Source organism: Hippopotamus amphibius, chromosome 3, assembly GCF_030028045.1.
Source record: "Hippopotamus amphibius kiboko isolate mHipAmp2 chromosome 3, mHipAmp2.hap2, whole genome shotgun sequence".
Lineage (NCBI taxonomy): Eukaryota > Metazoa > Chordata > Mammalia > Artiodactyla > Hippopotamidae > Hippopotamus > Hippopotamus amphibius.
Genome location: NC_080188.1, coordinates 175,750,555 through 175,775,716, shown reverse-complemented (window position 1 = coordinate 175,775,716; position 25,162 = coordinate 175,750,555). Strand labels below are relative to the sequence as shown.

Sequence of the window (25,162 nt, the reverse complement as noted above, 5' to 3'; positions counted from 1 at the left end):
TAGGGAGCTCCAATCAACCCCCTTTTGAGAACAACTAGAAAAGCTGATCAAAATGTTTTTGAAATCTTGAAGACTTGAGAGCACTTAACAAGACAGTGAAGAATTACAACAGCCATATGTAATAAATTTGAAAATCTAAATTAAATACAAAAATATCTAAAAGTCTATAAAATTTCAAAATTGACATGAGGACTTGAATAAATATTAAGTTCAAAGAAATTAAAATGACAGTTAAGTCCTCTCCCACAGAAAAACAAAAATGAAACCAAAACCGGTCAAAATGTCCCTATGGGTGAGTTTACTAAACATTTGAGGAGCAACTTAATTCTTGTTTTGTAGAAGTTTTTCCAGAAACTAGAGAAAGAACAAAAGAGTCCCAGCTCATTTTAAAAGAAAGCTATAGTCTTGATTTCAAAACACAATAAAGGCAATACAATAAAAGAACATTGTAGGTCAATTTATGAATATAGATGCAAAATTGAACTAGAGCTGTGTACACATGAATGACTCACAAACACAATGTTGAGTGAAAGGGGCAAGTCTTAGAAGGATGTAATCACTATGATTCCACTGAAATAAAGTTCAAAAACATTCAAAACTAACTAATATACTATTTAAGGATATACACACATGATCAAGAATATAAAGAAAACAGAAACGATTAATACATTAATTAAAATTCATGACAGTGTTCACTTTGGGAGTAATAAGGGAGTTCCTGTGTGGAAATATTCTGTTTCTTGGCCTAGGTAATGAATACACACATGTCATTTTATTATTATTCCTTAACTGTACAACTTCATTTATTATTTTATGTACATTATATATTGCACAATTTTTAAATTTTGAAAAATTTAAAAGTCATAGAAACAACAGAATAGAGAGCCAAAAGCACTTTCTTCTTCTCTCAGGGAATTTGCTAATAAGACAAAAGGAGGTTTAACTTAAAACACACACACAAGCCAGAGAAAACCATAATCCAAAAAGAAACATGTACCATAATGTTCACTGCAGCACTATTTACGATAGCCAGGACATGGAAGCAACCTAAATGCCCATCAACAGATGAATGGATAAAGAAGATGTGGCACATATATACAATGGAATATTACTCAGCCATAAAAAGGAATGAAATTGAACTATATGTAATGAGGTGGATAGACCTAGAGACTGTCATGCAGAGCGAAGTAAGCCAAAAAGAGAAAAACAAATACTGTATGCTAACTCATATATACGGAATCTAAAAAAAATGGTACTGATGAATCCAGTGACAGGGCAACAATAAAGATGCAGATGTAGAGAATGGACTTGAGGACACGGAGCCGGGGGCTGGGGGCAGGGCGAAGGGGAAGCTGGGACGAAGTGAGAGAGTAGCATAGACATAGATACACTACCAAATGTAAAATAGATAGCTAGTGGGAAGTTGCTGTGTAACAAAGGGAGATCAACTCAATGATGGGTGATGCTTTAGAGGGCCAGGACAGGGCGGGTGGGAGCGAGTTGCGGGAGGGAGGGGATATGGGGATATATGTATAAATACAGCTGATTCACTTTGGTGTACCTGGTACACCAAAAACTGGTACAAGAGTGCAAAGCAATTATATTCCAATAAAGAGCTTAAAAAAAAACAAAACACACACACACACACACACACACACACACACACAAAACCAAAACCAAAACCACCCTATGTTTGTTTTCTTTTTTCAGCTGCATTGGGTCTTTGTTGCTGCATGGGGGCTTTCTCTACCTGTGGCAAGTGGGGGCTACTCTTCGTTGTGGAGCACGGGCTCTAGGTGCGTGGGCTTCAGTAGTTGCAGCACACAGGCTCAGCAGTTGTGGCAGCATGCAGGCTCAGTAGTTGTGGCACGTGGGCTCTAGGGTGCGTGGGCTTCAGTAGTTGTGGTGCATGGGCTTACTTGCTCGATGGCATGTGAAATCTTCCCAGACCAGGCATCGAACCCAAGTCTCCTGCATTAGCAGGCAGATTCTTAACCACTGTGCCACCAGGGAAGCCTCTGTTTAATCTTTATAATCCTGGAAGATGGGTGTTGTTAACACCATTTTACAGAAAGAGACACTGAGGTTTGGAAGGGTTAAGTAACTCATCCCAAATAAAACAGAATCAATAGCAGAGCTAAGATTCAAAGCCAGTTCTGCTCATTCCAACCTACTAGGTTTACACTGTAACAGTGTTGCCTCTCTTGGCCATCCCCAAGCAAACTGAAGATTCAACTTAGTTAATAAGATGCAGAGCTGGTCCTGAGCCTCTCTGCCTCAGATCCATTTCTTGCCCTTCTCTGATCTTCTCTGTATCACAGGGAAGACTTACTTTCCTGTGTCAGCTGGCTTCCTGGCATATTTGCCTAAAGGGAGGAGTTTGGAGAGCAGGAAGGAAAATAAGCTAGGTTATTTCTCATCAAACCCCTTCTAACTGCTTCAGGTGGCATCTTAGGCATCAGCCATTTCTTTCATGGTTCCAACTGCTTTCTGGGCAGGCTTTCACCGGGTAACCTTCGTCCTTGGGTTTCTTTAACACTCCTTTCTCCCTCTGTCCGTGTAGCCTAGTGACATCCTACTGTGGCTAATCTAAAGCAAGAGCCTTGGGTACATAAATGAGTTTGTTCTTCTTGGCTGTATCACCCATAGCCGCCACTAACTGGAACAGGGGAATGCCTCTGACCCAAGAACAGCCAACTATTGGCTGGCTGACTACCTGTGAGAGGACCTGGAGCAGAGAGCTTTGCCGTGGGGTCCTTAGCAACAATCTGTTGTTTGATCTATAGACTTTGGGGGTCAGTTAGTTGGTAGTAGGAGCAGAGGCAGAAAGTCACCCTGAGAGAAACAGAGACAGAGAGAAAAGACGTCATGTCAATTGCAGAGCACTCAGTAGAGATTAGCAAGCTCTTGCTTTAGCTGGGCCAGACCTTGAAGAAACTTCCAGTTTAGAAACCATGTTACAGTCTCTGTCCATTTCAGCTATACTCAGGTTCCCATTGCTCTTGTGTGACCCCATGATTGTGCCACTTTCCACTTTCCTGGTTGGCTGAAACTAGTGGCTGAGGTTTCTGCTTTAATTTATAAAACTTTCCCAGGTATCCTTTCAATAAACCATTTACTACCTGACATAATCTGAGTGTGTTTATATTTTCTGCAACCAATGTAACAACCTAAAAGAGTTTTTAAAGCATCTTCATATTTCTTCCATCTTATCCACACTTCAGCTCTATGAGATAGGCAGGCTAGAGATTTTTATTATCATTTTAAAAATTCAAGCTTCAGGTTATCTAGATAACTTGCCCAAGGTCACTGGGCCAAGTCACAGAGGCTAGACTAGCAACCAGGTGTTTTGATTTTTGTGTCAGATACCAAAAGCCTACTTTTCTCTAATTTCCTATAAAGACACAAGCACACACATCACCAGTGATTTATTTATCAGGAAAATAGTTATTCAGACTTACTAGGTATCAGATGCTCACTACTGGGTATCCAGGGGTCCTTTGACTTATTAGGTAATTTATATCTCTGGGCATCTTATATGATAATGTAATGTCTCTCCTATTTTACAGAAAAAAGGTCAAATTGAGTCAAAATAGGCAGATATTCCACAACTGAAAACCAGACAAGCCCATTCATTCATTCAGAAACATTTACTGGGAACCCATTCCACCGTGAACATTTGCTAAGTGCTGGGGTACAGAGATGAATAAAAAATCATCCCTTGTAGGAATTTTCAACCCAAAGCAGGAGAGATACAAGTAGCAAATAAAATAATAATATAGCACAAGAGGGACAATGGGTACATACCAGATGAAAGCTTGGTGAACTCTGTGGGGGTAGGTGACAGGGAAGCCTTTCTGGAGGAAATAACATTGACCTGAGTTTAAAAAGTTGAACAGGATTATCAATATTTAATGGCAAAAAGGAAAAGGATGTTACAAAGAGACTGAAAAGAATAGTCAGCATGGAAGAAGAGAATGAGGAGAGGTGGTGGCCCAAATTCCAGGGGAAAGGATGCCAAGGAAGGCTAGAGTAACAGCATAAAAAAACAGAAGTATCTGCTAAGACGCATGCAATGGACCTGGTGAGTAGGAAGTTCTTGGCAACTTTTTACAGGGCTGTTTCATAAAGAAGAGGGTATGGTAATTAAGCCAAAATGCAATGGGTTTCAGAGTAAAAGGGAAGTAAAATAGTAGAGGTATCAAGTGTTTCAAGAATCCCAGAAATGAATGAAAGTTGTGCCAGACTTCTCTAAAACTGGAAAAGTGTTAGAGAACATAAAATAGCATGGGGAATGAATGGAATTTGAGAGAAGGATATCTAAGAAACTTTATTTGGAGAATCTTTGATAACTAATTTTCTGGCATGCTTTCCATTTAGTAGATATAGAAGTATAATTGGCCTATTTATCCTCCCCTCTTCCCCATTCTCCAATTAGTACATGTGTATCATAGGGGCCACTTCCTATCTTCTTCTTAGGGTGCACAACAGAGAGTTTAATTCCTACCAACATCTATGATCAGTGACTTTAACACACCATGAAGCACAGAAAGCATGGACTCTGGATTCAGACTACCTTGATCTGAATCTTATCTCCACTTTCTATCTACATGGTCCTATGCAAATTACTGAATCTCTTGTTTCTCTCTTTCCTTATCTGTAAGGTAAGGATAATAATAATACCACTTCATAGTGTAGATGGGAGGTTTAAATAAGTTACAACATATAGAATGCTTAGAACAGTGCTTGGAACATGCAAAGCAGTATACATTGTAGCTGTTTATTAGGAGTAGTATTTGTGCAAACAATAAAACAGAATGTTTGAAATTGAAATTATGCTAGAAAATCTAGAATTTGTGTGTGCACGTATGGCTGGTAGAAGTCCAACTCAAACTAGTTTCACTAAAATGGTGACTGTATCGGCTCATGTAACTGCATTGGATTATTTAGGCAGGGAGAGATTTGTTCTCTCTGCATCTCTTGGGACTGTTACTTTTTGTCTCATGGCATCATTCTCTTCTGTAGCAGAAGTGGAGGGAGGATGTGGTTAGTAGTCCAGGGCTACAGACTGATAGTCCGTAATGCAAAAGCAAGAGAGGCTCCCCGCTCTCAACGCCATCCTCAGCACAGCATGAAGGAAAGGCCAGGAGAGGAAGGGACTGACCCAACCTGTGGCACATGTGCACACCCTTGTGGTTGGGAAAATGGGGACCTTGATTAATAACTCCAAGATCACAAAGAACCAGAAGAAGGGGGCTAGGCAAATAAATCTATGTTATAACATTCAATATCTTTTAAAATCACATGCTGGGAATTCCCCGGCAGTCCAGTGGTTAGGACTCTGCAGAGGGCATGGGTTCAGTCCCTGGTTGGGGAACTAAGATCCCACATGCTATGTGGCATGGCCCAAAAAATAAAAATACATTCATTAATTTAAAAAATAAAATAGAATCGTATGCTCACCACAGTTTGCCTTTTGGGTAAGGTGTATGAAAACTCATTTGTAGATAATTCAATAAATGACAACAGTAAAACTTACCACAGCAACTAATCCTAACTGAGTGCTTACTATGTGTCAGATGTTGTTCCAAATATACTGGCTTTGAATTCTTACAAGAGACTTATAAATCGGTATTATTATTTTTATTATCTCCAGTTTTTCAAGTGAGGAAATGGAGGAAAGAGAAAGATTAAGTTGCTTGCCCATCAAAAAGTGGTAGAGCTGGGAAACTGAGCCCTGACAGTCTAATCCAAAACCTGGCCTCTTAGGCTGTGCTGCCAAAGAGCAGGAGGAAAAAAAACCCCACCCAATACAGTTGGATAAGAGAAAACATATTTTCAAGTATACTTAGTGGAGGTTTTAGAATCAAACCAAGAGATCAATTTGGTTTTGAACCTTCATAAGATGTTGAAGACCCAGAAATGTTTGTTGAAGTTTGGAGTGAATTTTCAAAATTTCTGTCAGTGTTCTAAATCATCCAAAGAATATATCAGATACAATGTATTTCAATCTCCTAGGAGATTGTCCACGAAAAAGAATATCTTGCACATTAACTAATAACTAAGGTATTAACTAAGAGCTTATTTGTATTACAAACAGCTTTAGCTACTGAAGGATTGAAGACTGTCTCTCTGTAGAGCTGAGAACAAGTACCAAGCTGACCTTTAGTTAAGTCAGAAGCTGTGGTTCATAAGGAGATCTTGAGATCCAGTAACACCTCTGAACAGCTTTCTTCCCTCAGGTTTATGGGATTCCTCCTATGTTCCTTTCTTCTTCACAGTTGTCACTACCCCACCTGTGTTTCTCCTTAAAGTCTAGCTGAGAAAGTACCTATTCAGCTTTCTTTAACCATGTTTAATGACCTCAGGGAAAAAAGCCCAGAGGCCCTTTTTGTTTTTAAGGAATTACTGTTAATTGCTATGGGGAAACAAATTTGTGGCCAAAAGAAACTGACAAAAATGGGAAAGTAAGAAATATTTACAAAATTTTGACAAATTCTTTAAATGATTCCTCATATTTTACCAAAAGAAGTCAGTAGACTGGAACTAAACTAATTTTATCACAGTCCTACCTAGAACTTGCTTTTTTGCATAATTATTATTTATTGAGCACTTACACGCTGGGCACTGAAGTATTTTATGTATGTTAGCATCTCATTACATCCTTGTGAGGTAGATGCACTTAGCATCTTACTTCATATGAGGAAACAGGCGCAGAAGCCTTGGCTATCTGCTCAAGGTGATTTAGTAAATAATAGAGTCATGATTCAAACTGAGGCCACTGCAATATATGGCTACTCTGGTGTAACCAAAGTTGGGACAGGTGATCTGGCAAGCAGAAGCGTGTAACAGTGTGGGGACTGGGTGGAAGTATGGCTTAGGAGCTAGCTGCTCTGGCAGGCCTTCTTTGGTAGAGCACTAGGTAGATCACCACTGTCCAGCGACTGTTTCTCAGCTCTTTTCATAAACTGGATTTTCTCAGTTTCCTAAAGATGATGACCATCTTGAGGACAATTCACACTCACCCAACTTGTAGGGCCCTATCTTAACAGCCGTAATGTTGAGTGATATATTCCTTTCTAGTATCTGGAAACTCTAACCCTCTGTCTGGGAGTGTCACCCCTCCTGGTATCACGGAACCTGGAAAACCAGGAAGTTTATTAGTGAGCGTAGAATTGCAGCAAAGGAAGTAAAAAAAGAAAAAAAAATCCTTTAGACTCTGAACGTGGCTGGTGAAATACTCCTTCCCCCAAGCCAGAGGACACAACCTGGTGGCTCTTGTTGCCAGACCTGACGTCTTTCTCCGCGGATCAGGGGCTGGATGAACATGTCTAGTATTTGTCTTGGTAGCTCTCTGGGTGTTAGAAAAGAAAAATCTTTTCCCCACATTCACGTGACAGAGGTGGACTATAAGTGGCAACAGTGGAATTACCGTGCAGCTGCAGTGTTCTTCACGGCACCACCCCCCATCCTGTTTTGAAAGGGAGACAACAGTAGACTACAGTTAGGATCAGCCAATCAGACAAGTGTTTACTCAGTTCCTTTAAGTGCCTCACTCTGTGACATGCATAATGTATGTCAAGAAGAGTCTTTGCCCTCAAGGAGGTTACAGTCTCATTCTGTAGGTAAAGAGTGACAAACACAGAAGTCTGTGGCACAAACTCTAGATGCCTAGACGTCAAAAAGGTTAGAAAAGAGAATATTATTGAGAGCTGGCATGGTTAGGGAAGGCTTTAAAATTGACCAGAAACTTTGAGAGTGGTTTTAATTTAGACTGGTGGAGGGGAAAGATAGTACATCTCAGTGGTCTAAAGATTACGAAGGAGGGAATAACTTCCAAGGAGAACAATGCAGCGGAATAGAGAATTATGCAGGGTAGGTAGAGTGGGGCCTGATGATAGCAGGCCTTCACAGGCAGGAAGGGAGTTTAAATAGGATGAGTTTGGTACACAGGGTGAGAGTGTTCAGGGGCGCCAGCCAGGTGGCTACTGTGGCAATCCAGATCTGAGATGCTGAGAGATCCAGCTGGGGTGAGGCAGGTGGGAATGGACAGGAGGAAGTGATATTTGGAAGGAAAGATTATTAGTCCACTATCAAGAGGAGTGAAATAAAGGACAGTTCAAAATAACTCTCAGATGTCTCCTGTGTTCACTGATGTTTGTGCTTACCCAGCTTTTCCACGCTCCTCCTTTCTCTTTCTTTGAACTCTTTCCTCAACTACATGTAAAACTATGCAGAGTAAAATAAGCTCAAATGTTTCTGATAAACTCTTTTGGGGCCAGTTTATAGTTGTTTATCTCAATGGGAAAAGAATCTTGAGAATCAAGCATCTTCATTATTATTTTTAGTCTGCCTTCTTTGAACATTAAGTGTGTGCTTTTCTCTTTTCTTTCTTTAGCCTTTCTTTTTTCTTTTTGAAATTTAGGTATCCTTAGTCTGTATTTCCTTAGTCTGCAACAGAATTGTATCTGCTTTTGTCAGTTACATGTTCACCTGAAAACCTCTTCAGTTTCGTTATAGCCCACCAAATACCATTTGATTCTTCTGCAAACACTAATAAAAATAACCTGAAGTTAATATTCCACCTTTCATTCAGAAAGATCCCAACATTCTTTACAATGTGTACCAATATTACTATTTTATGTAGACACACTGCACTTCCTTAGTGCCTTTCATCTGAGGATCATAAATTACCCGGCAAACATTAATTAATTCTAACAACAACCTTGCGAACTATAATTTTTATGTGTATATAGCAGATGAATCACCTAAAGGATCAGCAAAACACAGGCTTTGTGGGGAAGCCTAGGCTTGGCACAGCTTAACGTATAAACAGCCCAGCCAAATAGTTTAGAGCAAGAAAGGCAGCATCATTTTTTATTTAACTAAAACCACCAGTGGAGTTTCAGTGAGAGAATAATTATTCAAATAACAACTTGTCTAGGTTTCTACAAGCAACACTTGGGCTTTTGCAACAAATGGGGCCAAAAAAAAAGAAGGGAGTGTTAGAGTCTATTAATAGCTACACCCTCAGTCTTATTGTCACTCCCAAGACAAGCGCTTCAGCAACAAAGCAGTCCTACTCATTAACTGAAGCTTTGATTTAGCATCAACACAGAGAAAGTGTGCCACAGGCTGACTCATCAGCACTTTGCTTCTTACTGAGATCTCCCTGGAGGGTCTCTCCTTCAGCTGTGCAGCCGGCCAAGGCCTATTTCACTGAAGAGGATGAAATCTTCATTATTGTAAGGTGGCCTGCTCTTTATATTAAAAACAAAAACAAAAATAGAATTTATAATGGAAAAGATTGAAAAGAAAATGGACTCTAGCCTTTCTAAGTTGACTCAGTGAACAATCAAGGGTAGATACCAACAAATGCTTTCCTTTATTGGGAGCCCACCTTTATTCTAGCTTTTTAGTACAGAAAATTTCAAATACGAACAAAAGTAGATAAAATGTTATAATCAAGACCCTAGGTACCCATCCACTTAACTAGCAATTATCACGCACTTTGTTTTACAAACTGTAGTCAAAGGATCTGCTAAAGCTCAATTCAAAAGACATGTCACTAATGTTGGAAGGGGAAAGTGGTAAACATTCTGATTTGGGGGGAGGATGGGAAAAGAAATCCACAAGAATTGTTAAGGTTTAACCCCAAAGTTAAGGCAAGGGAATTAGTCGTCTACCTTGCATTTGCTCCAGTTGAAAGAACCCTAGATTTCTTAACATGACCAACTGAATAAATATATCATTTGCTCAGCAATATAACAATTTAAAATAGCCATAATTGCATAATAAAGCATAATTTAACCTTCCTACAGACATAATGCTAAGTTAAATCAGAAGCTGTGCAAAATAAATCACCATTAACACATTCTCTAAATCCATCATAAGCTCATGCCATTCAAGTGCAATGCATTAAAACTGGAATTTTATTGGCTCAGTCATCCTTATGTTTTGTAGCAAATTGATTGTCAAGGTGCCAAAAGAGCAAGTGGGAGTTTGTTTGCCATATTTTTTGTAATTAAGGATCATTTTGTGTTCAGCTTCTATTGTTCAGTACTTTCCTTTAAAAAATATGAGGAAATTGTTTTATTTTAACCTTTTTATTTTTTACCAATTTTACTTCATTAAAATTTTAATAGAAGTATTTACTACATGCGCATAATTTTTTTAAAAAATCAAATAGCACCAAATAAGTTATAAAGACAAACAGTAGTTCCTTGCCCCACCCCTACAGATTACCTCCCAATGATTGCCTTGCAAACTTCTTTTTTTTTGGCCTTGCCGCTGGACTTGTGAAATCTTAGTTAAGGGATAGAACCTGGGCCCTCATCAGTGAAAGTGTGGAGTCTTAACCACTGGAGCACCAGGGAATTCCCAGAAACTTACTTTAAAAAAAAATAGTATTATCTGTTTCTTTGTGTGTGTACAAACATACCTCTACATTCCTAGATGTGGAAGCCTCTGTCTTGTTTCAATCTGTACTGATTGCTCTCTGGGCCTGCTTCTTCCTTGTTGTATTGCAATGTTTCCCAGATTCTCTGTCTTGATCTATATCTCTGTTTTGTTGGAGTGCATCTTTACTAAAATCCAGAGAAGGATGGACAGAAAATACATTTTCTGAACCCCCCCCCCCCAAAAAAAAAAACCCTCCAAAACAATAACAACAAAGCTTGGGATTCCCTGACGGTCCAGTGGTTAGGGCTCCAAGCTTCCACCTCAGCGGGCATGAGTGATCCCTGGTTGGGGAACTAAGATCCCAACGGGCGCCGCCAAAAACAAACAAACAAAATTCTGGGTCCTATCTTTAGTCTATCTTGTGGCTTGAATGGTGCTTTTCCCTCAGAATTCTGAAAGCCATTCTCTTTCTTGCTCCTTCGCATATGACCTGTTTTTCCTCTCTGAAAACTTCTAGAATCTTTATCTCTGGTGTTTTAAAATTTCACAATGACAAACTTTCGTGTGAGTGTTTCTTCAGTCACTGCTCAGGTTACCTGGGCTTTTTCAATTTGTAGACTCCTGTCATTTGGGTCTGGGGGCTTTTCTAGTGTTATTTCTTTCATAATCTACTCATCTCTATTTTCTCTTTTTGCAGAAATTCTACGCTTGGTTTTTGACCTTGCTGGATTCATCCTCTGTATCTCTTTTATTTTCTCGTTTCTATCCTTCTCTGCTGTCTGGAAGATTCATTAACTTTCCCTTCCAACATTTCTAATCACATCATTACTATGGCTATAATATTTTTAATTTCTAAGATAGTTTTTACATTTCTCGTTTATTTATTTATGGAAGTCTGTTTGGATTTTTTAATCAGTTGTCATATAATCTCTTACTTCCTTGAAAGTTTAGAGTGTTAAAAAGAGTTTTCTGCTTCTTAGGGTTGTCTCTGTTTTCTCTGGGCCCCTTTGTCCTGTCTACTTAGTTTAGGATGATTAGGCGGGACCCAGCTGTTTCACTGGAAGGTTAGAGAATGTATTTTTTTTTCTGGAGCTATTCAGTTTCTGCTCTCTGCAGAATCACTTACAGCTACTTCATCTGATTTCAGTTTTTCAAAAACTGTTGACATTTTTTAATCTGCTGCTATTTCTTCTCCCGTTGTCTTAATTTTAGGGAGGTTCTTAGGTAGGAGAAGAGAAATTCATATTATCAAACTGTCATCTTCAATTAGAATCTACTGGAGAAATGTAAAAGCTCTCAAAAATACGACTTTTGGATTACTCTTGCTGGTTGTCATTAATGGAGGTAGTGAGATTTATAGAAGTAGCCTTTAAATCTCACTTTTAAGCTTTCTGTCTGAACCCATTAGCTTAGCTAAGCAGAGCATAGGACAATAATGTCAAGGTCATGAGTTTGATCTCCATGAAGGTCAATTAGCCTTACTTAATTTCACGGGTTCCATCTTCTCCCTCAACTCTCAGAGAAAGTCAAGAACATAGTTTTTGGGTGGATATAAAATAGGCAAGAAATAACACAGCTTTCATTTTACTGCTATTGTTAAGATTCTGTGTCCTATGCTGCTATAAGAACTTAAAGGGAACAAAAACCACTGGCAAATTGAAGGGAAATGTTAAGAAAAAGAGCACAGGCATATTATTACAAAGCAATTTACTTCTTCTGGTGGAAAATCACATATGCCTTAGATTGTCTCTCCTTAAGCAGACTCTTAGATGGTGATTTGTGGAGAAAGGTTTATTGAGAAGTACTCTAGGGACAACACCTGTAAAGAACGAGGGCGATGGGAAAAATTGATCTTTGCTGTAGTCACAACAGAGGCCTCAGCTGATCCCAGAAGAAGTTTTGGAGCTGGGAGTGCCTTCAGAGATGTTCTACTTTGAGACAAGAGGCCAGACATTTATAACCTCACATTGACCAGTTGTTGGATGAGAAAACTATACTTAAGAAAGAAGCATAAGCTCCTGGGGAAATGGTTCTCATTAGCTGACGGCAATTTCCAGAGTGTTTTGAAGTTTTGGTCACCAGTCAGTTGGGGTAGTAGATCATAGTATCGACTATACTATATAAAGTACTGTCCTCTTGAAAGTTCAAGAGCTAAAATATTGGTTCTTCCTTTCATTTCTCCTAGATTCTTATGGGTGGTTAAATGGCAGAAGTGCAACTATATTTGGAGTGAGAAGGAAGAAAGGATCTGTTCAGTCTATAAACCGGATAATTAGCCTCCAAGAAATGAAATGAATGGAATAAACTCTCCAGGGATTTGAGTATTTTTATTCCACATTATTTCTCGCATTTGTGCATTTTGAGTATATTTACTTTGGTTAACAATCATTCATAGATTTTATTTTTATTTTATTTTATTTTTTTGGCCACACCACATGGCTTGCAGGATCTTAGTTCCCTGACCAGGCATCAAACCCATGCTCCCTGCAGTGGAAAGGTGGAGTCCTAACCACTGGACAGCCAGGGAAGTCCCTATTCTTAGGTTTTAAACATGAAGCCAAAGTTGTTATGTTTAGGTTTATGGTGTTAAATTTGGGATAAATTCAAAGACATTACCTCCAGAAGAAAGAAAACACTCTGAATGTATTTCAGCTTCAGTTAACAGAGCACAGAAAGGTGATAGTCAAAAATTCTCACTAATTTGTTCACTCTTTATTTATGAAGAAAGAGTAAACTAGTGACTTATTACTAAAATAGATGTCTTTAAGCACATATAAAAAACCATTTTATTAGTACATTATTTTAATATTTATAGCAGTAATATATAATATTGCCTATACTGTATGTGTATGCTCTAAAATTGTATTTTGTTGTTGTCAGTAAAAGTATTTTTAATGCTTCAGAAAAAGTGATTGAGGAAAATAGGATATCAGAGTACTCCTGTTTCCAGCCTTCCTCCCCTAACACTACCTCCATCTCACTCACCCGTTCCCTCTTCTGGACTAGGGTTTAGGGTTTATGTATGCTATTTTATCTCTAAAAATTACATTCTACTCCTTGGAAAAGGTAGGGAAATTTTTTTTTTTTTTTGGCTGCACTGAGTCTTTGTTGCTGCGTGCCAGCTTTCTCTAGTTGTGGCGAGTGGGGGCTACTCTTCCTTGTGGTGTGCGGGCTTCTTGTTGTGGTGGCCTCTCTTGTTGTGGAGCACAGACTATAGGCTCGTGGGCTTCAGTAGTTGTGGCACGTTGGCTCAGTAGTTGTGGCACATGGGCTTGGTTGCTCCGAGGCACGTGGGATCTTCCCAGATTATGGATCGAACCCATGTCCCCTGCATCAGGAGGTGGATTTTTTTTTTTAAGCTCTTTATTGGAATATAATTGCTTTGCACTCTTGTACCAGTTTTTGAGGTACACCATAGACAATCAGCTGCATTTATACACATATCCCCATGTTCCCTCCCTCCCGCGACTCCCTCCCATCCTCCCCATCCTGGCCATCTAAAGCATCACCTATCATCGAGTTGATCTCCCTTTGTTATACAGCAACTTCCCACTGGCTATCTGTTTTACAGTTGGTAGTATATATATGTCTGTGCTACTCTCTCACTCCCACCCAGCTTCCCCTTTGCCCCCCGCCCCCCCAATCTCATGTCTTCCAGTCCATTCTCTGCATCTGTATCCTTATTCTTGCCTTCTCATTGGGTTCATCAGTACCATTTTTTTTTTTTTAGATTCCGTATATATGTGTTAGCATACAGTATTTGTTGTTTTTCTCTTTCTGGCTTACTTCACTCTGTATGACAGACTCTAGGTCTATCCACCTCATTACATATAGCTCCATCTCATTCCTTTTTATAGCTGAGTAATATTCCATTGTATATATATGCCACATCTTCTTTATCCATTCATTTGTTGATGGGCATTTAGGTTGCTTCCATGTCCTGGCTATTGTAAATAGTGCTGCAATAAACATTGTGGTACAAGTTTCTTTTGGGATTATAGTTTTCTCTCGGTATATGCCCAGTAGTGGGATTATTGGATCATATGGTAGTTCTATTTCTAGTTTTTTAAGGAACCTCCAAACTGTTTTCCATAGTGGCTGTACCAGCTTACATTCCTACCAACAGTGCAGGAGAGTTCCCTTTTCTCCACACCCTCTCCAACATTTGTTGTTTCCAGATTTTGTGATGATGGCCATTCTGACCGGTGTGAGGTGATATCTCATTGTGGCTTTGACGTGCATTTCTCTGATGATTAGTGATACTGAGCATCTTTTCATGTGTTTGTTAGCAGGCAAATTCTTAACCATTGCACCACCAGGGACGTCCTGGTAGGGAAATTTAATAACATCTTTTGATGCATTTTGTTGTTGCTAAAAAAGTCAGAAATTCAGTATTTTCTAAGCAAAGATATATCAAAATCATTCAAAGGATAACTAAATAAAACAATGGTTTGCAACTTTAATTCTGTTCTCTCAAGCTTCAAGTCTGTGGAAAACCACAGGTAAAGAAAAAGAGGAGAACTTTACAGCCTAAAAGTCTGTTTCTCATTGTTGCTGGGAAATTGAAGAACATTAGTCAACTAACCCAAAACTTTAAAAGAGGGAGGGAGCAAATTTTTGTTAGGTGGTGACTTAATGGGTTCAACATGACAAGATGCATTGTGAAGATAGGCGGTGGCTGAGATGTATAGGCAACAACTGAGCTTCAACAGGCAGCTGAATTTAGTGTCATGTGGTAATTGAGAACAAATTAAGTTGGTTTCTCTGTGTCACAATAAAGGCTGGGAAGATGGTTTCAGTATCATCTCAGAGAATCTTCAGGAAACTTTGGAGTTAGCTCATTTGGTTGGATTTTGTTCCATATGCTCAATGGCTCCTGCCTTTGTGTCAACAAGGGCTCCATCATCCATGAAATGTTAGAGCTATAAAATTCCAAAGGCACTTAAATGGACAGTGAAATATAAGTCCTCCTCCCTCCTCTGTTCTCCAGCCTTCTCATTTCCTTGCCAGAGGCAAACATTGTTTCCATTCCATTCCATTGTATATTTGCCCCTAAAATATTCTAAAATGTGGGTTTTAAAAATCCGCACTTTACTTTCTATTTTTGCTGCCACTACCTCCTCACTTAGAATCAGTGTAATAACTTTGAAAATGAATTTTTTCTTATGAGTTTATAGTAAACCTCTGTTGGCTCTTAATCATTTCAATTACTACTTCTAAAAGTGATCCTAGACAATGTGTGTGTGTGTGTGTCCTTGAATTTCTCCTGGGACAGATTTCTATGGTTTCTGGGGTTACACACTGAAATTTCTTTGAGGGCCAGAAAGGAAATCAAAATATGTAAAATGACTGGGAGAAGACAGCAGGAAGTGGGTGGCAGGGTACAAACTGAAGTGCCCAGTCTAAAGGTATTTCAAATACCAAGACTGTTATATATATAAGACTACTAAGCTATCTAGTTTTGTGGTCCTTTATTGCACAATTTACTCTTCTTAAAAATCATAAACATACTTACCTACCACCAGTCTTCTAACAGCCCATTTTTCCTAATTTCTTCATAATTACCAAAAGCAGTTTAATAATTTTAGGACCCTGATAATTTGGTTGGGTTCCAAGGGGTTTAAATATGGCATGGAAATGTTTTACTTTCATTAGGCAGAATCACAGCATGCTTAGGGACACAGACTATGATGTCAGAGAGACCTGAGTTTGAACTTTGGTTTGGACATTGGCCAGATTGGGCAAATTCCTTAAGCCTTTAGGCACTTATCTTCTTTAACTAAAAAAGAGGATAACAATCCCTTTGCTTTGAAGATTATATGAGATAACGTAGGTTACGTGCTTAGCACCGTGCCTGGCACCTACTTGGTTCTCAATAAATGATTGCAGTTATCACTACAGTACTTTGAAGACCTTGGTACAAGCTTATACTGCTTTAGACTTGAATTCTCTCAACCAATTTTTCCCTACTTGCTTTTTTTTTCTTTCTTTTTTTTTTTCATTTATGTACATTTAATACACATTTGTAAATATATTTTTGAGGGCGACTCAAAAATTATCCACACTCTGATTATATAAAAACTTCTGTTGGCCGCACGGTCTTATCAGCGCTTTCTGTTCAAGGCTACTGTCTCCCCAGTCACTGCTGTGCAGATATGAACGTGTTACATCAGCTCATTTGTAACTGTGGTGCAAGCAAAAATGGATGCCCCACTTGTGATCTGCACAAAAGAAGTGCAGCGTGCAGTGGTTCGTTTTTTGTGGTCTGAGGGTGTACCTGGTGCCATTATTTATCGAAGACTTTGTGCACAGTATGGAGAAAGTGTTTTGTCACAAAGAAGTGGGTATGAATGGATAGAGAAGTTCAAGGAAGGTTGAACAAGTGGTAGCCATCAAGAAGGAGCCAGACACCCATCCACATCCACATGACAACATTGAGTGTACACGTGAAATGATTCTGTGGAATACACAAATGACAGTGGATTATGTGGCAAATCAGCCATGGCTTTGCCTATGAAATAATCCACAACAGACTTAGGTTTCAAAACATCCCTACTTGTTTTAATCCAAAAGTCATTTTTGATAAAAGGCGGAAACAAGATAGGAATTGATTCATTTGACAATAAATATTTATTGAATATCTTTTACATGACTGGTATGATTCCAGAGTATTGGAGACAAAATTCCTCTTCTCATGGAACTTACTTTAGAGCGAAGGAGACAGACAACAAACAAATTAACAATATATCATACGATTTCAGGTGTTGATAGGTGCTAGGATATAAGAGCCTAGGGTGTGAAGGTGGTGGAGGCAGAATGGGAATAGAATATTGGTTAATCATAGCTGACGCGCTTCTTGTTGACACAAAGGCAGGAACCAATGAATTAACATTGCCATTGGACTCAAGAGGTAGGTTAGTCCATTTTTCTTCACTCCCTGCTTAGCATTTATTCACAAGGCTTAGTTCATTTGGTTTCTGCCTTTATGTTGGAGCCAATCTCTTATATTTGTTATTGGCTATGGACTCCACTTTCTGTCTTTTGTAGTTTTTATTAAGAATTGAGATTACAAAACGTTGCACACTTGAAACTAACATGTTATGTCAATTATATCTCAATTAAAAAAAAATACAAAAAGGCAGTAATGGAGGAACAACAACAACAACAACAAGCCACTAAAGGGACTTCCCTGGTGGCACAGTGGTTAAGAATCTGCCTGCCAATGCCGGGGACACGGGTTCCATCCCTGGTCTGGGGAGATCCCACACGCTGCGGAGCAACCAAGCCTGTGAGCCATAACTACTGAAGCCCGCATGCCTAGAGCCCATGCTCTGATACAAAAAAAGAAGCCATCACACTGAGAAGCCCATGCACAGCAACAAGGAGTAGCCCCTACTCACCGCAACTAGAGAAAGCCCACTGCAGCAGCGAAGACCCAATGCAGCCAAAAATAAAACAAACCAAAAACACCCCCCCACACACAAAAAAAGAAAACCAAGCCATTAAAAAAAAGAATTGAGATTTTCAGAGGCCTTCCCATGTAACCACAGTGACTTCCCTGGCTCCTTCTTGGTTTTAGTCTTCACCAGAGATGTTTGTAAATGCTTCCCCTAATACTTTGCGGATGATACCTATCGTCATGTAGCCATCCTTCCATTGATCGTGTCTGGCTTCTTCTTGCACAAATCTTGAGACACAATTCATTTTTTTGTCACAACCCCCCAGAACAAATCTGCTCCACAAACTATTGAGAAGGAGAGCCAGTTTAACAATTTCATGGGAAGGAAAAAGTATAGAGTTACAAGGCATACCACAAAACAAATAACTTTCAATTCCCACTTGGACATTTCTGTCCCCTTCCCAAAATGCTGCCAGCCACAGGGTCTCTCACTTTGTATACCTCCCCTTAGAGTAATTTAGCACTTTTCAACTTTTTCAAGTTATAATTTTCAACCTTCCCTTAGGCTTTTATTTTCTAAATATTTTTGTTGAAGTATGGTTGATTTATAGTGTTGTATTAGTTTCTGGTGTATTGCAAAGTGATTCATTGATATATTTTTTTTTTCAGATTCTTTTTCATTATAGGTTATTGCAAGATATTGAATATAGTTCCCTGTGCTATACAGTAGGACCTTGGTGTTTATCTGTTTTATATATAGTAGTGTGTATCTGTTCATCCCAAGCTCCTAATTTATCCCTCTCTCAGCCTTTCCCCTTTGGTAACCATAAATTTGTTTTCTATGTCTGTGAGTCTGTTTCTGTTTTGTAAGTTCCTTTGTATCATTTTTTTAGATTGTGCATATAAGTGATCTCATTCAACCTTCCCATAGACTTTTGAAGCCTAGCCTTCTCTAAATTGGTTTAACAAAGTAGGTCTGACCCTGGGGAAGGATTCTCCTGCTCCCTTCCCCCCAATCATCTTATGTATCTTATTACATTTCCAATTCTCTCTTTTTTTTTTTTGGAGGCCAGATCTCTCTTATGAATTCTTATTCTCTATACCTAGTTGCTACCTGTCTTCTCTGCCTGGTTGTCCCTTAGGTCTTTATTTGATCACATCTCAAATCAAACTTGCATTTCTTCCCTGTCTTTCCAATTCTATTTCTCTTCTGTGTTTTCTATTTCAGAAAATGGTACCACCATCCACCCAGGTATTCCAAGGCAGAAACCTGGGAACCATCCTTGACTCTTCCCTCCTTTCTCATACCTTCTGTGTTATCACTGCTCCCATCCATTTAACAATCAATTACCAGCTTCTGTTGAGTCTATTTCCTAAGATTTTTAAATCTACTTCTTTCCATCCCCACCTGCCATAATGAATGTGTTTCTTATGCTCAAAAATGTACACTGCTCATTGTTTGATGAATAAAATAAAAACTTATTTGCTTTTTTAAATGGATACTAACATGAAAACACTATTATCATCAGAGGGTTGCCAGGAGTTTCCCTCTCAAGAAATCCATTTATATCTGATTAATTTGTAAAGATCCCTTTCACTACCTCCTTCTTTTTTTAGTGTTTATCTTCAAGAAAAATATACATGAGTCTAAAGAGAAAAATAATTTTATAAGGCTTGAAACTAAAATGAGCAGTCCCCTTACATCTCACCCATTCCTCTTTCTTACTTTATTTTCCCTCCTAGTTTTAATGAAGCACACACCAGTAATGAAGCACACACTTGCTAAGAAAAACACATGGGAGGTAAATTTTTGAGATCTTGTATGTCTGAAAATATCCTTAATTTACTCTAATTGGCAGTTTTTGTTAGGTATATAATTCTAGGTTAGCAATAACTTTTCTTCAGTAGTTGCAGCATGTGGGCTCAGTAGTGGTGCCACATGGGCCCTAGAGCACACGGGCTTCAGTAGTTGTGGCACGTGGACTCAGTAGTTGTGGTGTGTGGGCTCTAGAGCACAGGCTCAGTAGTTGTGGCACACGGGCTTAGTTGCTCTGCAGCTTGTGGGATCTTCCCAGACCAGGGATCGAACCCGTGTCCCCTGCATTGGCAGGCGGATTCTTAACCAATGAGCCACCAGGGAGGTCCTTGTAGAATTTCTCATTGTCTTTAGGTTTCTGAAATTTCATGATGTTCCTTCATATGGTTTATTTTTATCTATTGTGTTGTGCACTATATGTCTTTTCAATCTGGAAACACACTTCTTTCAATCCAATTTGAATATGTTCATTGATTATTTCCTCCCTTTCATTTTCTCTGTTCTTGTTTTCTGGGACCCTAATTATTTGAATGTTTGTCCATCTGGATGAATCTTCTTATTCTTTTTCCCACTCTCCTTCCCATTTTCTATCTCTGTTTTTTAATCTTTGTTGTACTTGTTTTTGTACAGCATCATCTTCCAGATACTGAATTTTTGTTTGGGTTGTTTGTCTTAATTTACAAGGGCTGATTTTATTTTTTGTTTTGTTTGCTTGCTTGTTTGTTTGTTTTATGAATGTTGTTTTTATTTGGCATCATGTTCTTGTTTTATGGATGCAATGTTTTCTCTTATTTCTCAGAGACTAATGAGAATTTTTTAAAAAGAGTATTCTTCTCTCCAGATGGCCTTTTTCCCCTCCAGTTACTTTTAGATATTCGTTAGAGGCTTTTCTGAGATAACTGTGATCTGTACTCATCTGTTTTAAATCACTGAAGAGCTGATTGTAAGCTCGAGCCCATGAGGAAGGCTTGCCTATTGTGAAGTTTACTGTAGAGTGAGCTGCTTTGGCCGCTATGTTAAGGAACCCCCAATGCTAGTATCCTTACGTCTTTCCTCTTGGACAGCTCAGATAGTCCTGGAAATTTATCTCAGAGCTTTTTAAATCTCCTGCCTGGAGGTTGTCGGCTTAGTTTTCAGTTTCTTGGAGTTAAATAGAGGAAAAGAACTGGAGGTGCATACTCCTGGCAATGTGTCTAGAATTCAAAATTCTCTGTGTTGTGGTATCAACATTAATATATGCCGTGGTTTTCTATATTCACCTGTTAGAGTGCTTAGAATGCACTCTTTGCCCCTCATCTTTTTCTACTGAATTTCCACCATTCTTCAGAGTTCAGCTCAATTGACCTGCCTAGAAGTAGTCCTGCCCACTTTTGTGATGATTTAAAATATGGTTCATACCACTCAAAAGCATATTAAGCATGCTTGCCTTGAATCATATGTAATAATTGTTTACTTATCTCTTTACTAGAGACAAACTCTTTGAGGGCAGTGACTGTGTCTATACAATGGAGGTTCATATCATAGCTATCCTGCCCTTTATAGGCTTTTAACAAATACCTGTTGAATTACCAATGATCACAAAATTACATTAATATTCTCCAAGACATATCTCTACTGATTCTTTACTTTAGGGCTTTCCGGAGAGACAGTTTTGATCTTATTCATTTTGTTTTAGAGACATCATTCAGAAAAGTGCATTGTGTGATTGGAAATGTAACAGGAATAGAGATGTAATGGCCCACCATCTTCTGGTATAAGGTAACTCCCACGTGGAACAGTAAGTGTCAAATATATAGATATTAAGATAATACTTTTTCCATTTCCTTTTCTGAACTGCTGCTAAATTATTGTCAGAGGCTTCCATGGCAGCAGGTACTACCAATTCTTAAATAATTTGAAACCAACTACTAGCATTAGCTATTTTATGAATGGTTGACAATGCTTATGATAAGACATCTAGTCATTCTCATTCATTTTACATTTGTAAGACACTGTTCAAATACAATTCAATCTGATCATCCCAATGCATCTCCAACAGAGATGCTCCAAAAAACTCGTTTTTTCTAGAAAAACCTTTTCCCCAATATTATTAGCAATGTAGACAAGTGCCTCGTGTATCAGAAGAGCTTTTTTTTTTTCTAGCTCCATCATTAATTTTTGTGGACGTGTACCCTTCCTTCTCTTGGTCTCAATTTCGTTTTGTAAAAATGACAAATAAAATGCCCTAAATGTCAACCATCAAATCTCTTTTTAAAAAATATCTTGGAGGAAGTAACTCATAGAAACTCAATTTTCCCCTGTTTTCTTTTCTGTTTCCTTTTTTACATTTATTTTATTGAAGTATAGTTGATTTACAGTGTTATCTTTCTGCTGTACAGCAAAGTGATTCAGTTATGTATCTGTATATTCTTTTTCATGTTCTTTTCCATTATGATTTATCACAGGATATTGAATATAGTTTCCTGTGCTATACAGTAGGACCTTATGGTTTATCAATTCTATATATAATAGTTTGCATCTTCCAATCCCAAACTCCCAATCCATCCCTCCCCAACCCCGCCCCCGCCACAACCATAAGTCTGTTCTCTATATCTATGAATCTGTTTTACAGATAAGTTCATTTGTGTCATACTTTAGATTCAACGTATAAGTGATTCTCCTGCTTTCTGATTCACTACAGGGATTATGGTAGCAAAACTGCAACCTCCTCCCACTTACTTTTTTTTTTTTTTTTAAGAACTTTTATTGAGATACAGTTAACAGACAATAAACAGCATATATTTAGAGTGTACAATTTGGTATCCCAATCTCCCAGTTCATTCCCCCCCAACCCTCCCCACTTTCCCCACTTGGTGTCCATGTGTTTGTTCTCTACACCTGTGTCTCTATTTCTGCCTTGCATTTCCTCTTTCATAGTTGTTAGCATTTGCCTTATGTATTGAGGTGCTCCTATATTGGGTGCATATATATTTTTAATTGTTATCTCCTCTTCTTGGATGGACCCCTTGATCTTTATGTAATATCCTTTCTTGTCTCTTGTAACATTTTTTATTTTAAAGTCTATTTTATCTGATATGAGTATTGCTGCTCCAGCTTTCTTTTGATTTTCATTTGCATAGAATATCTTTTTCCATCCCCTCACTTTCAGTCTGTATGTGTGCCTAGGTCTTTAGTGGGTCTCTTGTAGACAGCATCTATATGGGTCTTGTTTTTGTATCCATTCAGCCAGTCTGTGTCTTCTGGTTGGTGCATTTAGTCCATTTACATTCAAGGTAACTATCAATATGTATGTTCCTATTACCATTTTCTTAATGGTTTTGTTTTTGATTTTGTAGGTCCTTCTCTTCTCTTATGTTTCCCACCTAGAGAAGTTCCTTTAGCATTTGTTGTAGGGCTGGTTTGGTGGTGCTGAATTCTCTTAGCTGTTGCTTGTCTATAAAGCTTTCGATTTCTCCTTCGAATCTGAATGAGATCCTTGCTGGGTAGAGTATTCTTGGTTGTAGGTTCTTCCCTTTCATCACTTGAAATATATCATGCCACTCCCTTCTGGCTTGCAGAGTTTCTGCTGAGAAATCAGCTGTTAACCTGATGGGAGTTCCCTTGTATGTTATTTGTCGTTTTTCCCTTGTTGCTTTTAATAACATTTCTCTGTCTTTCATTTTTGTGAGCTTGACTACTATATATCTTGGCATGTTTCTCCTTGGGTTTATCCTGCCTGGGACTCTCTGCGCTTCCTGGACTTGGGTAGCTATTTCCTTTCCCATGTTAGGGAAGTTTTCAACTATAATCTCTTCCAATATTTTCTCAGGTCCTTTCTCTCTCTCGTCTCCTTCTGGGACCCCTATAATGCGAATGTTGGCGCGTTTAACATTGTCCCAAAGGTCTCTTAGGCTGTCTTCAGTTCTTTTCATTCTTTTTTCTGTATTCTTTTCTGCATCAGTGATGATCACCATTCTGTCTTCCAGGTCACTCATTCGCCCTTCTGCTTCTGTTAATCTGCTATTGGTTCCTTCTAGTGTATTTTTCATTTCCATTACTGTGTTGCATATTTCTGTTTGTTTGCTCTTTAATTCTTCTAGGTCTTTGGTAAACTTTTTGATCTTTGCGTCCAGTCTTTTTTCAAAGTCCTGGATCATCTTCACCATCATTATTCTGAATTATTTTTCTGTAAGGGTGCCTATCTCCTCTTCATTTAGTTGTTTTTCTGGGGCTTTATCCTGTCCCTTCATCTGGTACAAAGTCCTCTGCTTTTTCATTTTCTCTATCTTTCCGTGGCTGTGGTTTTCAGTTCCACAAGACGAAATACTGCTGATACTGCTTGATACTGCTGTCTGCCCTCTTGTGGAGGAAGCTATCTAGGAGCCTCCTGTGTGCTTCCTGATGGGAGGGACTGATGGTGGGTAGGGCTGGGTGGGTGGAGCTCAGTAAAGCTTTAATCTGCTTGTCTGCTAATGGGTGGGGCTGTGTTCACACCTTGTTGGTTGTTTGGCCTGAGGCCACCTAGTGCTGGATCCCACAGGCTCTTTGGTGGGGCTAATGGCGGACTCTGGGAGGGCTCACACCAATAAGCACTTCCCAAAACCCCTGCTGCCAGTGCCCCTGTCTCCTCGGTGAGCCACAGCTGCCCCCTCACCTCTGCAGGCAACCCTCCAACACCAGCAGGTAGGTCTGGTTCAGTCTCCTATGGGGTCACTGCTCCTTCCCCCTGGGTCCTGGTGAGCACATTTTTTTGTGTGCCCTCCAAGAGTGGAGTCTCTGTTTCCCCCAGTCCTGTGGAGGTCCTGCAATCAAATCCCTGTGGCTTTCAGGGTCTGATTCTCTGGGGATTCCTCTTCCCATTGCTGGACTCCCAGGTTGGGAAGCCTGATGTGGGGCTCAGAACCCTCACTTTAGTGGGTGGACTTCTGCAGTATAACTGTTCTCCAGTTTGTGAGTCACCCACCCAGCATATAATGGGATTTGATTTTAACGCGATTGCACCCCTCCTACTGTCTCATTGAGGCCTCTCCTTTGTCTCTGAATGTGGGGTGTCTTTTTTGGTGAGTTCCAGTGTCTTTCTGTCGATGATTGTTCAGTAGTTAGTTCTCCCACTTACTTTTATGCCAATTATTTTCTTAATTTCTCTTCATTTGTCAAGACTCAGCACAATTTTTACCCCCTTTAATAAGTAATCTCTCTAAACTGAAAATGGCTTTGGAAATATATAACAGAGAGGAAAATAAAAATGTATAATCCTACCATTCAGAGAAAATAGTTTGTTAATATTTTGATATATCTTATAATGCTTTTTTAAAGCACAAATATACTGTATAGATAATCTAATTAAAATTATATATAAAGTTATATCAATATGCTGCATCTTTTAGCTTAAAAATTATAGTATGAGTATTTTTCCCATATTGGGATGCTTTTCTGGAGATGGTATAGTTAAAAGCACAGCCTGCACAGTCAAATTCGTCTCTGGGTTTAAATCCTTTCTCTCCCACTTACTCACTATATGATTTTGGGTAAGTTACTTGACCTCTTTGCACCAGTTTTCTTATCCC

At 38.9% G+C, this 25,162-nt stretch overlaps 1 long non-coding RNA gene across 2 annotated transcripts in view; it reads left to right on the top strand.

Moving 5' to 3' along the window:
• The window catches only part of LOC130850268 (uncharacterized), an 86,493-nt gene that overhangs the window by 2,024 nt on the left and 59,307 nt on the right, over positions 1 to 25,162 (top strand). For both annotated transcript variants that reach the window (XR_009052861.1, XR_009052860.1), the window contains exon 2: positions 21,292 to 21,393. This is a non-coding gene — a long non-coding RNA (uncharacterized LOC130850268). The remainder of the gene's footprint in view (positions 1 to 21,291; positions 21,394 to 25,162) is intronic.